This window comes from Sorex fumeus, unplaced genomic scaffold (genome assembly GCF_029834395.1).
Source record: "Sorex fumeus unplaced genomic scaffold, SorFum_2.1 ptg000043l, whole genome shotgun sequence".
Classification (NCBI taxonomy): Eukaryota; Metazoa; Chordata; class Mammalia; order Eulipotyphla; family Soricidae; genus Sorex; species Sorex fumeus.
In genome coordinates this window covers 39,213,469-39,226,224 of record NW_026606100.1, presented here as the reverse complement: position 1 = coordinate 39,226,224, position 12,756 = coordinate 39,213,469, and the positions used below count along the sequence as shown (strand labels likewise).

The 12,756-nt window shown below is 36.4% G+C and overlaps 1 protein-coding gene across 6 annotated transcripts in view; it reads right to left on the bottom strand.

Moving 5' to 3' along the window:
- ADD3 (adducin 3) overlaps window positions 1–12,756 on the bottom strand; it is a 145,360-nt gene that overhangs the window by 46,374 nt on the left and 86,230 nt on the right. Inside the window, exon 1 of one of the 6 annotated variants that reach the window (XM_056120492.1) lies at window positions 2,353–2,372. The exons of the other annotated variants lie outside the window; for them this stretch is intronic. The gene's annotated coding sequence lies outside the window, so the exon portion shown is untranslated. Of the gene's footprint in view, window positions 1–2,352; window positions 2,373–12,756 lie in introns of those variants that run through there. 6 annotated transcript variants of the gene reach the window in all.

Sequence of the window (12,756 nt, the reverse complement as noted above, 5' to 3'; positions counted from 1 at the left end):
AGTGATTCTAAGAGGTTATTCTTGACTTTGTGCTCAGGAGTCACTACTGATGGTGCTCTGGGGGCCATACAGGATGCCGGGGATTAAACCAGGATAGGCTATATGCAAGGCAAAATGCCCTATCTTCTGTACTCTTGTCTTATGGCCCCTATTGTGTATTTTAAAACAATTAACTGGCAAATTTTGTGTACTATGTATATTGCTACAATAAAAAATTAACTCAAAATGGGCTAGCAAGATAGCACAGATGGCGAGACTTTGCATGTGGCTGACCTGGGTTCAATCCCTAGCACCACATAGCAACCCCTGCACACTGACAGGAGTGATCCCACAGCACAGCCAGGAGTAAGCACTGTTGGGCATGGCCCTCGAACAAAAAATTTACTCAAATTACAGTCTTAAAGGTAAAATTATAAAACTTTTAGGGAGAAAAAAAGAAACTAGAGTCAGACAGTTTTACACTTGATACTAAATATATACACTACAAAAGGAAAAATGAAAAATTAGACTTGACTAAGATCCAAAATGTTTGCCGGCAAAACAGTTGAGAATAAAAAGACAAGCTACAAACCATGAGAAAATATTCATAAACCACACATCTGACAAAAGATTTGATGGGTATAAAGAATATAACAAACTCTCAAAATCAAACATTAAAAAGGACTAAATAATCCAATTATAAAAAAGACATTTTACTATAGAGGATGTACATATATATGGTAAAAGAGCATAAGAATGTTTGATGCCACTAATAGAGAAAAATTAAAATCATGAGACATTACCACATTAGTACCAAAATGGCAAACAATGACAACAAAACCTGAATGCTGGAGAAGAGATACTTCATGCACTGTTGGTAGGGACATAAAATGGTACAGCAATTCTTATCAGTTTTGTAATTTTCTTAAAATATTTAATATGAAACTACTATATATTATTTCAGCAATTGTGACTCCTGGTAATTGAACCCAGAAAAAAACATGTTCCACACAAAATATGTAATATAAATGATTTATGGTAGCTTTATTTTTCTGTAGTCAAAACCAGATAAAAATCTAGACATATCCAGAATGATTAGATAAACTGTACTATATCTATATAATGTAATGTTGTAAATATAATTGAAAAGAAATGAATTACTGATATACAAATCTCCAATGGATTATACAGAATGGAAAAATAAAAAGTCAACACAGAGGTTACATATGGCATGGTTCCATTTACATAATATTCGAATGAAAGCATTTCTGAAGTGGGGAACAGATTAGTGGTTGCCAGGGGTTGGGCAGGGAGTGTACTTGGGTGGGGAAAAAAATAGGTATGGTCATCAAAGGCAACAGAAGGGATCTCTGTAGGGATCCCAATGTTTTGTATCTTAACTATGTTGATGGATATATGATCCTATACATATGACAGAATTTCACAGAACTGCACACACCGGAGACTACAAATGAAACTAAACCTGAATAAGGTCAGTGGATTTTATCAATGTCAGTATTCTAACTGTATATCACACTACAGTTTTCTAAGATATTACCATTAGGGGATAAGGGATAAGTGTACAGAGATTTCTCTGTATTAATTCCTCCAACTACATGTGAAACTAAGTAACTCAATAAAAGGGTTTAATGTTTTAAAAGGCCATTCATAATAACAAAAAATATTACTTTTATTTCACCAAAGAATGAGGCAGAGAAAAGCTTACTTTTAGATATTTTATATACTAGGTCTTTGAAAGCACTGCTTAACTGCATCTGAATAAAAATACATATGTGACTGCAAAATATTTTTCAAGATGATCAGTGGACAGCAGATTTGGAATTTCAGCTCTGGTTATAGTAAGTTTATTCAAGTTAAGCTGTGAAGCTTCAGGAGATAAAACATTGCAAAACACAAAGCCTTTGACAGGTATGGTTGAGATTTCTGAACAATTCTTTTTGTTTGTTTTGGGCCATATCCAGCTATACTCAGGACTTACTCCTGGCTCTGTGCTTGGGGTCACTCCTCATGGAGCTTGGGGGACAATATGGGGTACCCGGGAATTCAACCAAGGTGGACTGTGTGCAAAATAAGCACCTGAACCCCTGTACTATAATTCTGGACCTCAGAACTATACTTTATAAGACACAGAGAAAATTCATTTACTCCTCACAATCTTATAAAGTTTCTATTATTATTCTACTATTGAGAAAATAGAAGTCATTAAGAAGCAATATGTCTCCAGAGATACAGTTGATAGCAAACCTGGGATGTAAATCTAGTCCATTTAATCTCCAAAACCCAAGACCTTAGTCTCAGTGCAGGCAGGGGTAGTCTGGAGTTTCTTTTCAAATACTAATCACAAATATTCACTAATCAGATATTCAGTAGCACAGTGTGGTTGGAATAGTTTTATCCTGGCTTAAGGGGTGAAAAGTCCCAGAACTGTCTTAGCTTGGAAAGCAATCATGCATCCTTCCTTCTGCCTTCCAAAATAAGGGATGAAAGGAATTAAGTGGTAAGTTCTAGTTCACTTACTTCTGAACAACAAATCGTCAGCACATTTCCTGCTCGCAGATGTTCTAAACAACTCCGTTTAATTAGTAAATTTAAAAATCACACTTTTGAGTACTTCAGAACAATGTACTGAGGCACAAACCAACAAAAATTTCATTATAGAAAAAAATTGTCTTTAAAATGTTCTTTGAATTGAAAAGGAAATAGAAAATAGATTTAAAAAATTAATGTTATAAAACTGGTTGTCATCACTTTGGGTTTTCCTTTGGAAATGCAGATTAGAAACAAGATATGAAGCATAAACAAAATTCAAGTTTTAAAAACCTTATCCAAATATTTATGCAGAAACTATCCAACATGTATGTTTAAAGAACATTAGGTTCAAGCTACAAATAGATAAAACACTCCAGAACAGAAAGCTTTCAAACATTTTAAAAATAGTAATCCACAAGAAATACATTTTTTATAATTACATATAAATACATGAGACATAACACATTATGACATTTGACTCTACTATGTGGTTAATGCTAATATTTTCTATTTTATTCTATGTCATTTTTAAATGTCAGTCATTCTGGCACCAAAGGAAAAGAAAACAAAAATAAACAAGTGGGGTTGCATCAAACTAAAAAACTGTAGAATCCAAAGGATATCAACAAAGTATAAAGACAATCTATTCAATGAGAAATAGCTGAAAACTATTTATCTAGTAAAGAGTTAATATACAAAATATATAAAAACTAATACAGTACACTCACCCAAAAAAAAAGCACACATAATAAACAATCCTACTTAAAAAAAGCAGAAGATACTGAATAGTTTTCTTTTTTTCCCCTAATTTGTAACTGTGAGATACAGTTACAAAGCTCTCATGTTTGAGTTTCAGTCAGACAATGATCAAACACCCATCCCTCTACCAGCGTATATTCTCCACCACTAATGTCCCCAGTATACTCTCCCCCACCCCCACATTTTGAACCCACCCCTGCCTCCATGGCAGACAATTTTCCCCATACTCTCTCTACTTTTGGCATTATGGTTTGCAATACAGATACTGAAAGGTTATCATGTTTGGTATTTTATCTACTCTCAGCACCCATCTCCCATCCCGAATGATTCCTCCAACCATTATTGTCTTAGTGATCCCTTCTGTATTTCAGTTGCCTTCTCCGCCAGCTCATCAGACAGGTTTCCAACTATGGGACAATATTACTGGCCAATGTGTTTACTCTTCTTGGGTGTCAGTGTGATATTATGTTATTTTGATACTGAATAGATAATTTTCCAAGATGATATAGATGGTCAACAGGTACATGAAAAAAATGATTAATATCATTAATCATCAGGGAAAGACAAAACCTAAGAGAGCTATAACTTCTAGAAATGGCTACCAACAAAATGACAAGGGATAACTAGTGTTGTCATGCAAGCAAGCAGAGAAAGGGGAACCCCTAAAAACTGGAGGGGAGGGGGCTGGAGCGATAGCACAGCGGGTAGGGCGTTTGCCTTGCACGCAGCCAACATGGCCGACCCAGGTTCGATTCCCAGCATCCCATATGGTCCCCGAGCACCTCCAGGAGTAATTCCTGAGTGCATGAGCCAGGAGTAACCCCTGACCATCGCTGGGTGTGACCCAAAAAGCAAAACAAAACAAAACAAAAAAAAAAACAAAACTGGAGGGGATATAAATTGCTGTAATCATTATGGAAAATAGCATAGAGATTTCTCATGAAATTAAAACTAACATATGTTCAGTATCTCCACTTCTGGATATTATTAAGAAAATGAAAACATTTAACTCAAAAAGATAAATGCACCCCCATATTCCATTCTGCATTTATTAAAATCGTCAGATATAAAAATCTAAAACTGTTATCAGTTTTAGATGATGTTATCTGTTTTAGATATATATATCAAGGGATATTGAACACTCTATGTAATTAACAACTCTATATAAAGTAAAAAAAGTAAAGGCCCTCCCGTTGATCATCGATTTGCTCGAGCGGGCCCAGTAACGTCTCCATTGGAGACTTTGTTGCTACTGTGTTTGGCATATTGAATACGTCACGGGGAGCTTGCCAGACTCTGCCATGCGGGCGAGATACTCTCGGTGGCTTGCTGGGCTCTTCGAGAGGGGCGGAGGAATCGAACTTGGGTTGGCCATGTTGGCTGCGTGCAAGGCAACGCCCTACCGCTGTGCTATCGCTCCATATACAAATATTAAATAGCTATAAAATGGATAAAATCTTATCTTTCTGTGACAACATGGAAAACACTGCAAGTATTACGCTAAGTGAAATATTTCAGAGGAAGAAAATACCACACGATCTAGCATAAGGAATCTTAAAACCAGTCCCTCCACACTAAACTCATAGTTCCAAACAGTAGACTGAGAAATTGCCAGAGGCAGAGGATAGAGATGAGGAAAACAGGAGAAGAGGATCAGAAGGTAAAAACTTTCAGTTATAAAATAAATTGTAAAGATGCACTTACACAGCATGTCAACTAAAATCATCTAAAAACTATATTTGAAAACTATTAAGAGTAGACCTTACTATGATCATGGGCTAGAGATACAGCGCTTACCTGAGTCTAACCCAGGTTAGATCTCTGGCACCACATATGGTTCCCTGAACCCTGAGAGGAGTGATTCCTGGCCACAGAGGCAGGAGTAAGCCCTGACAACAGCTGGGCATTTCCCTCACTAGCTCCCCTCACCCCCCAGAAAATATTCTCAGCACAGAACTAGTGAGATAGTTCAAAAGGCTTTAGAACTTACTTTGCATTGTCAGAGTCCTGGGTTTAATCCCTGGCACCACAAGTTTCCCTGAACACTGAGCCAGAAGAAAAGCCTTGTAATTATGGATGGTGACATACTTCAACTAGACTTATATGATGACACTTTTGCAACACACACAAATAATGAATCATCATACCTAAATTATTATATGACATAAAATAACATTAATGTATATCAATGATACTTTAATTAAAAATGCTGGTAAAACTGACTGAAGATCTCCTAATGGATTGTTATGTAGTTTGACAGACTTCACAATCTGATGCAGAAACATTACCCATGGTCATCAACAGAAAGCTTGTTGTGGTAGAAAGGGTGAAGGGAGGGAAGTGGGGTGCATAGTTATAAACCAGCTAAGTGGAAGGGAATAAGAAACGATTTCCTGATTTTTAAAAAGGAAATATTTATGACAGGTCATAGCAATAAGATTCTTGTGCTTGTAAGATAATTAAATTTTCTTCCATTTGGACATTTAAAAAGAACCATTTGTAGTGCTGTCATGTTACCTCCCACCCCCATTTTTCTTACTTTTTTCTAATTCTAGGTCAATTTTCTTGATCCCTGTTTATGTCTGTGGCCCCAACAATGACAGAGCACTCCGTAAGTGGTGGCTGAATTGAACTGTTTTATTTTATCACAATGCTTCCAAATCAATCTGGTTTGTATTACTTCTAGGCTGGAAATGGTAAAAACAATCTTATAAAAAGTTATTACTTACTAAAAATTTAATTTAGTTCTTGGCAGTTTAACAGTTTTTTCTAGAACACAAGCAAAAGGACTGTACTTTCAAGTACTAAGCCTATTGTTCCATATTTAAAACAATAACCAAAGATATGTCAAGACTTCAAAGTAGCATATTTGGTCAAAAAACAACAACAAATGCTGGCTTATTAAGTTACTATAATATTGTGAAAGTATTTAAAGCCTTAGAAAACAACCCCAACTCACATCCTTTGATCAACCAGTGAAATTTTATTCATTTTAAAATACTAAATGATACAAACCACTTTCAACTGCTAGTCGAGATTTTATATACAACTAAAATGGGAATTGATAGAGCTGGAAAATTGAATAGAAGTGGATGAAAGTTAAAAATAAAAACTGGCATTGTATGTACTGATTAACACAAATGACATTTTCTAAGTGCCCAGGAAGATTTAATCATAGCACAAAGCACTGACATCTTATTGCCATAATGACTACAGATTACCTAAGAGATGTCTTAGAATATTTCAGGCTGAATTCAAGGATTTGATTTTATAGGTGACTGGATACTGTATTCAGATGTGTTTGGTAATTTTGCTAAAGCCATACTGTTCCAAGTGTCATATATTATTATAAAATGATAAATGACATTTACTAGCATTACCAAATCATTCACAATTGCTCTTATGACAAAATTTACTTTTAATGAATTATAAGAAACCCAGGTCCATCACACATAACTCATAAGATTATTTGTAAATACTATTGATTAAAATAGTCTATAAGGCTAAAATTATCATCTCTTAAAATCTGAGTATTATGATATAACTGTTAGCACAGAAGCTATATGCAAATGAGTTGGCTTTAAAGTGATGTCTTCCTTGACCTAAATAAAAAAAATGTCTAACACATAGTCTTATATAACTAGATTTTTGTTGTTATTTTTGGGCACTGGGATGTAAAACATGTACTCTAATCCTTGAAGAAATCACCCCAATCCTAGGCTTAAATTTGAAACACTAAATTAACTTAGCACCGTTTTGAGAGTTAGAAGCCTTTATTTATGACAATCAACTCCCAGAAAAAAGATTACTAGAATATGCTTAATCATAGATAAAAAATTCAGATTACTAAATATTCTTCATGAATAAATTATCTATGACAATAGTTTCTCATAGGTATGGAGAGTTGTCAAAAAATATGTAATGGCTTAAAGGACTATCTTTTCCTACAAGTATATGTAGTTATTACAACCGTGACTATTGTCTTTATCTACTGGGATGTGCAGAAATATAGTTGAGAATCACAATATTCAGCACCAAAATAGAAATGGCAAATATTCTTTTTTTCCCCACCCACTGCTCCAGCCAGGCAAATATTCTTTTTTTTATCATTTTTTTTATTAGTGAAACACCATGAAGTACACTTATAGACTTATAAATTTTTGTGCTTGGGTTTCAGTTATACAATGATCAAGTACCCATCCCTCCACCAGTGCCCATCCTCCCCCACCACGGGTCCTAGCATCCCTCCCATCCCCCCCCCCCCCCCCCCCGTCCCACCCTGCCGCTGTGGCAGGGCATTTCCCCCTGTTCTCTCTCTCTTCTTTTGGGTCAGGTAAATATTCTTAAAGTAATCAAACTGTCTTATATAATTATCAAACAGAACAGGTGTAAATATAAAAACTTAACTCTCTGGTCTATTCCCAGAATTGAAGTGTGTGTGTGTGTGTGTGTGTGTGTGTGTGTGTGTGCTTAAGTGTGCATGTGTGCATGTGTGGATGTTCTAAGGGTCTTGAGACACAGGTGTCTGCCAGTATGCCAGGCACCTACTTTATTGCTGAGCCACACTCGCAGTTCCAAAACTTTGTTTTATGAATACAAACAACATTGCAAATTATGATAAACTATTTTAGAAAATGTGAAAAAATACATCCTGTGCGTATGCAACTGAAAAATAGTAGACTATAATTATAATCTATAGAATCCTAAATATTGGGGTACAAAAAATACAATAATTTCAAGCAGGTACATGCTAAATATTCAGTTGGATAAACCAAAGACTAAAAACTTTCACTTGTGGACCAAGTATGGGATGAACCCAATCTCTTTTTCACCAAAGTACCAATATTTGATGAAGAATGATTTACTGATCACATTCCCTATTAAAAGAAATAAAGGGCCTAGACTTCTGTATTTGAAAAGTGGGAAGGAAGCAAGTCAGTTACTTGTTTGGACACTCATGCAAGTGAAAATAATATTCATTGGTAACTTGAAAACAATTCATTATAAATATATCAAATTGGGGCTGGAGTAATAGCACAGCGGGTAGGGTATTTACCTTGCACGCGGCAGACCTGGGTTTAATTCTCAGCATCCCATATGGTCCCCCGAACACTGCCAGGAGTAATTCCTGAGGGCATGAGTCAGGAATAACCCCTGTGCATTGATGGGTGTGACCCCCCCCCCAAAAATAATAAATCAAATTTACCAATTATAATGCCATGCAAGAAGTAGAGTTACAAGTTAAAAAATAAAGTTCAGAAGTGTATTTTAAGTTGAAACTCAATGATTATTTAGAGTTAAATGCCAATTGTTCTCCATATGAATTATTTTGAAAAGCAAAAGTGAAACTTTAAAGAATGAATATTGTCTCATTAAATGAATTAGAAAAATATCAATTGTAGAGAGCCAATCCCTCAAGTATCCTGCAGAATCCAAAACACATGTTTTCAAGGCCTTTACCCTTTCTTATACTAAATAGAACATATATATATATACATATATGTATGTATACACACACACACACACACACACACACACACACACACACTCCCTTCAGTTATTTGTCTGCAACATGCCTTTGGAAGTGATTGGAGAAAAAAAATATCAAAAGAAAGACCATTTTTCCCCAAAGAGAAATTTGACAGACTAATGGATTGATTATATGAATGCACTTCTCAGACATTTAATTTCTAGTATTAAGTCCCCCGCTATCAGTGAAATTAAAAAAATACTGAGATCTAGGAAACGATCCAGAACTTGACAGCTCATGATAAATGAGAGGTTTTAAAAGTGGAATCACAGGAGATTATAATTTTTTTTTCTTTTTGGGTCACATCTGGTGATGTACAGTGGATACTTCTGGTTCTGCACTCAGGAATCACCCCTGGCGGTGTGGTGCTCAGGGGACCATATGGGATGCTGGGAATCAAACCCAGGTCGGCCGCGTGAAAGACAAATTCCCTACCTGCTGTGCTATTGCTCTAGCCCCAGGAGATTATAATTTTTGAAGAAAAATTCATTGCTCTCAAATTTTGAGATAGGTTAAATCTTTAGCTAGTTTGATAGCATAGCGGTAGGGCATTTGCCTTGCACGCAGCCAACATGGCCGACCCGAGTTCGATTCCTCCGCCCCTCTCGGAGAGCCTGGCAAGCTACTGAGAGTATTTCGCCCGCACGGCAGAGCCTGGCAAGCTCCCCGTATCATATTCAATATGCCAAACACAGTAACAACAAAGTCTCCAATGGAGACGTTACTGGGCCCGCTCGAGCAAATCGATGATCAACGGGAGGGCCTTTAACTTTTACCTTTAGTTTGTCTCTAGTCTCAAGTAAAGGGCTTCCCCCCCCCCCCCAAAGCAACTCTTATATATTAAAATCCATTTATTCGTGTGACTCTGAGCTTTAAAAAATGCTTTTAACATTTTCTGGAGAGCAATGTTTGAGGTCAAATTCACTCTCACCTATCACTACATCTACTCTAAAAACCTCAGGTTCCTAAGTTTCTTCCTGAGTATCAGAATACAAGCAATAAGGGAATTGTAACTCACCCAAATTCCAAGCTTATTTCTACCTACTTCTCATGGATTTTGAACCAAAGAAATTTCAGTTTCTCTGATAGATGTAAATAATTCTACAAAGCTCATTACTTTATAAAGTGCTGAGTTGGCAAAATAAAATTTCACCCAACTAATTAGTCTAGGAAACTGATTTATTACCATGGCCGACCCTTTTATTTATTTTTATTTTTATTTTATTATTTTTTATTTAGATTTTTATTAGTGAAACACCATGAGGTACAGTTGCAGATTTTTGTGCTTGTTTTTCAGTTATACAATGATCAAATACCCATATCCCTCCAACAGTGCCCATTCTCCACCACCACTGATCCCAGTATCTCTTCCATCCCCCGCCCCCCCCCCCCCCCGTCTCCCCCACCCCACCCCACCCCGCCTCTGTGGCAGGGCATTTACCCTTGTTCTCTCTCTCCTTTTGGGTGCTGTGGTTTGCAAAAGAGGCATTGAGTGGCAATCATGTTCAACGGCCGACCCTTTTAATATGCCATTCCTAATGTGATTACTATAATAAGTGAGACAAAACATATGAGGCAGGACCAAAGAAATAGTAAAGTGGGCAGGGCGCTTGCCTTGTATCAGACCCAGAGATGATCCCCAGCATCAGAAGTGATCCCTGAGCACAGAGCTCAGGCAGTAAGCCCTGAGCACCACTGTGTGTGACATCCCTTCCAACCCCATATATATGGCAAAGTGTCTTATTTTAAAATATGCAGGAAAATGAGAGCTCTCAAAGGTCTGGAGAGCATGCTTTGCAAACCTTAGTCGGGGGTTTCATTCCCCCAGTACTTCTGGAAGCACCCTGCCCTTCCCAACAGCACTGTAGGTCATAGTATAAGGTAAAACTAAATTAAGTTTCCAGAAAAAATGTACCCAAAACATTATAAAACACAAGATCTGAGTAAATACTAAGAGTTAACTTTTTGATCTATTATTTCAGATAATCCAGCGAAGTATTTTTGGCTTTTAGAGCTATAACTTTTAAGAAACAGACGCAAAAGTAAATCTAAAAGCTGCTGGCAACTCAATGCATTATGATAGAAGTCTGATTTGGAAGAGTTCCTGTCTCAAGATTTTGGCTGGTAACGATTTCAAGATCACCACAACCGCATCTGTTTTCTTCATGGAAAGTGTGATAGAGAGTGATGAAAATAGAACTTATTAAGCACAAAAACTTATTGTGCTTTAATAAATGATATTTTGTTTATTGAAAGATATTTGGTTAGAACCTACCATTTTAGAAATCTCTTAATTTTCAAAACTAGAAACCCATGAAAAAGATGTCTGTTAATCTCAGATTTACAAAAATAATCTATTTTTGTGAAATTATTTCTTAACATATGAATTAACTTTTATATCCAAAGTTTGATATATTAAATATTGGGCAGAATATTATCCCTTAAATTCATGTCATTACATCAGAAAATAACTTTATTTGATAACATATTAATTGGTCATACTGAATTAGGACATGCCCTAGGTTCAATATGTATTTATTTAATTAAAAGGGAGAGAGATGTGGAAACAGAGACACAGAAGAGATACAAGAAGGGAAGAAGTTAAGTGACCATGAAGGGGAAAACTCAACTGATGCAGCTGCCAGCCTAGTAATACTAGCATCACTGGAAACGATCAAAGGCAAGGAGAAGGGCAGAGCTCTCAGAAAAAAGCCAATCCTACTGACACACCCTCTTTTTGTCTTTCTGGTTTCAAGAATTGAAAGAATAAAAAAAAATTTTTTTTCAGCCAGTCATTTCATGGTGCTTTGTTATGGCAGTCCTAGGAAACTAATACATATCTGTTTCAATAGACTTTCCATCCCTATAATATACATCACAGGAGGTATTTTGCATTCATAACAATGTGGACTGATAGCACAATTTTACTTAATCAAAGTCAGCTCTCCAGAAATAACAAATCTTCAAAATAGCAACACGAATTACATCTGATATACTTAAGGCAATGCAACACAGATCTCTTATACAATGCCACTGATTCTGGCAAATTCATTAGACTGGGAAACATTGTTTCCAAGAAAATTTAAAGCAAAAAGGTAGGAATGTTCTTGTCACATAAAACTCTGAACAAAATTTGTTAAAAAAATCTCCTTAAAGATGAGAAAAATGAATGCCAACCATAAATGCAAACAGCACTAGGTCTTACAGGTCCCATCAGAGCTGAAAACAGATACAGTATTTATCAGATTTTAAAAAAATAGTGCGATCTGATGGCATATCTTTTTATGTAAGCAGGAGTAGATTTAAAACAAATCACTCCTAGGGCATATGGGGGACCAAATATGGTGCTACGGATCAAATCTCGGGCACTTGCAGGGAAAGTGCATTAACTCTTGCACTATGTCTCGGCCCCTATATTTCTGTCTTTTGCCCTTCTGTCAAATTAAGGATCACGAAGTATAAACCTACAGATTTAGCATCATGCTGGGCCCTGGGCCCAGGAATTAGGATAAAATAATAAAGTACGTTCAAAGCTCAGTATAAAGGTTTTTTTGTTTATCTATTTTGGTATTGGGGCCACACTAGGGTGTGCTTGGGTATTACTCCTTGGTTTGTGCTCAGGGATCACTCTTGGTGGGGTTAGGGAGTAATGTGCCGTGCTGGGAGCAAGGTTAGTATTGTTGCTGTTCTCACTCTGTTTGATTATCATTTCATTACTGCCTTTTAAATGATGCTTAGTCAAGCTCTGTTAAACTCTGAGTGAGAAACAAAGGGAATGGACAGTAATGAATGATGACAAATCCCTGACTTCTGATTACAAAACCGAGATTACCAGGCAGTCGAGGGAAAAAGTAAAGGTGGAATAAAATTGACATAAGGACGTGTAGTAGAGGATCTTGGACACTTTGGCGGTGGTGGCAATAGCTTTGTATATTAAA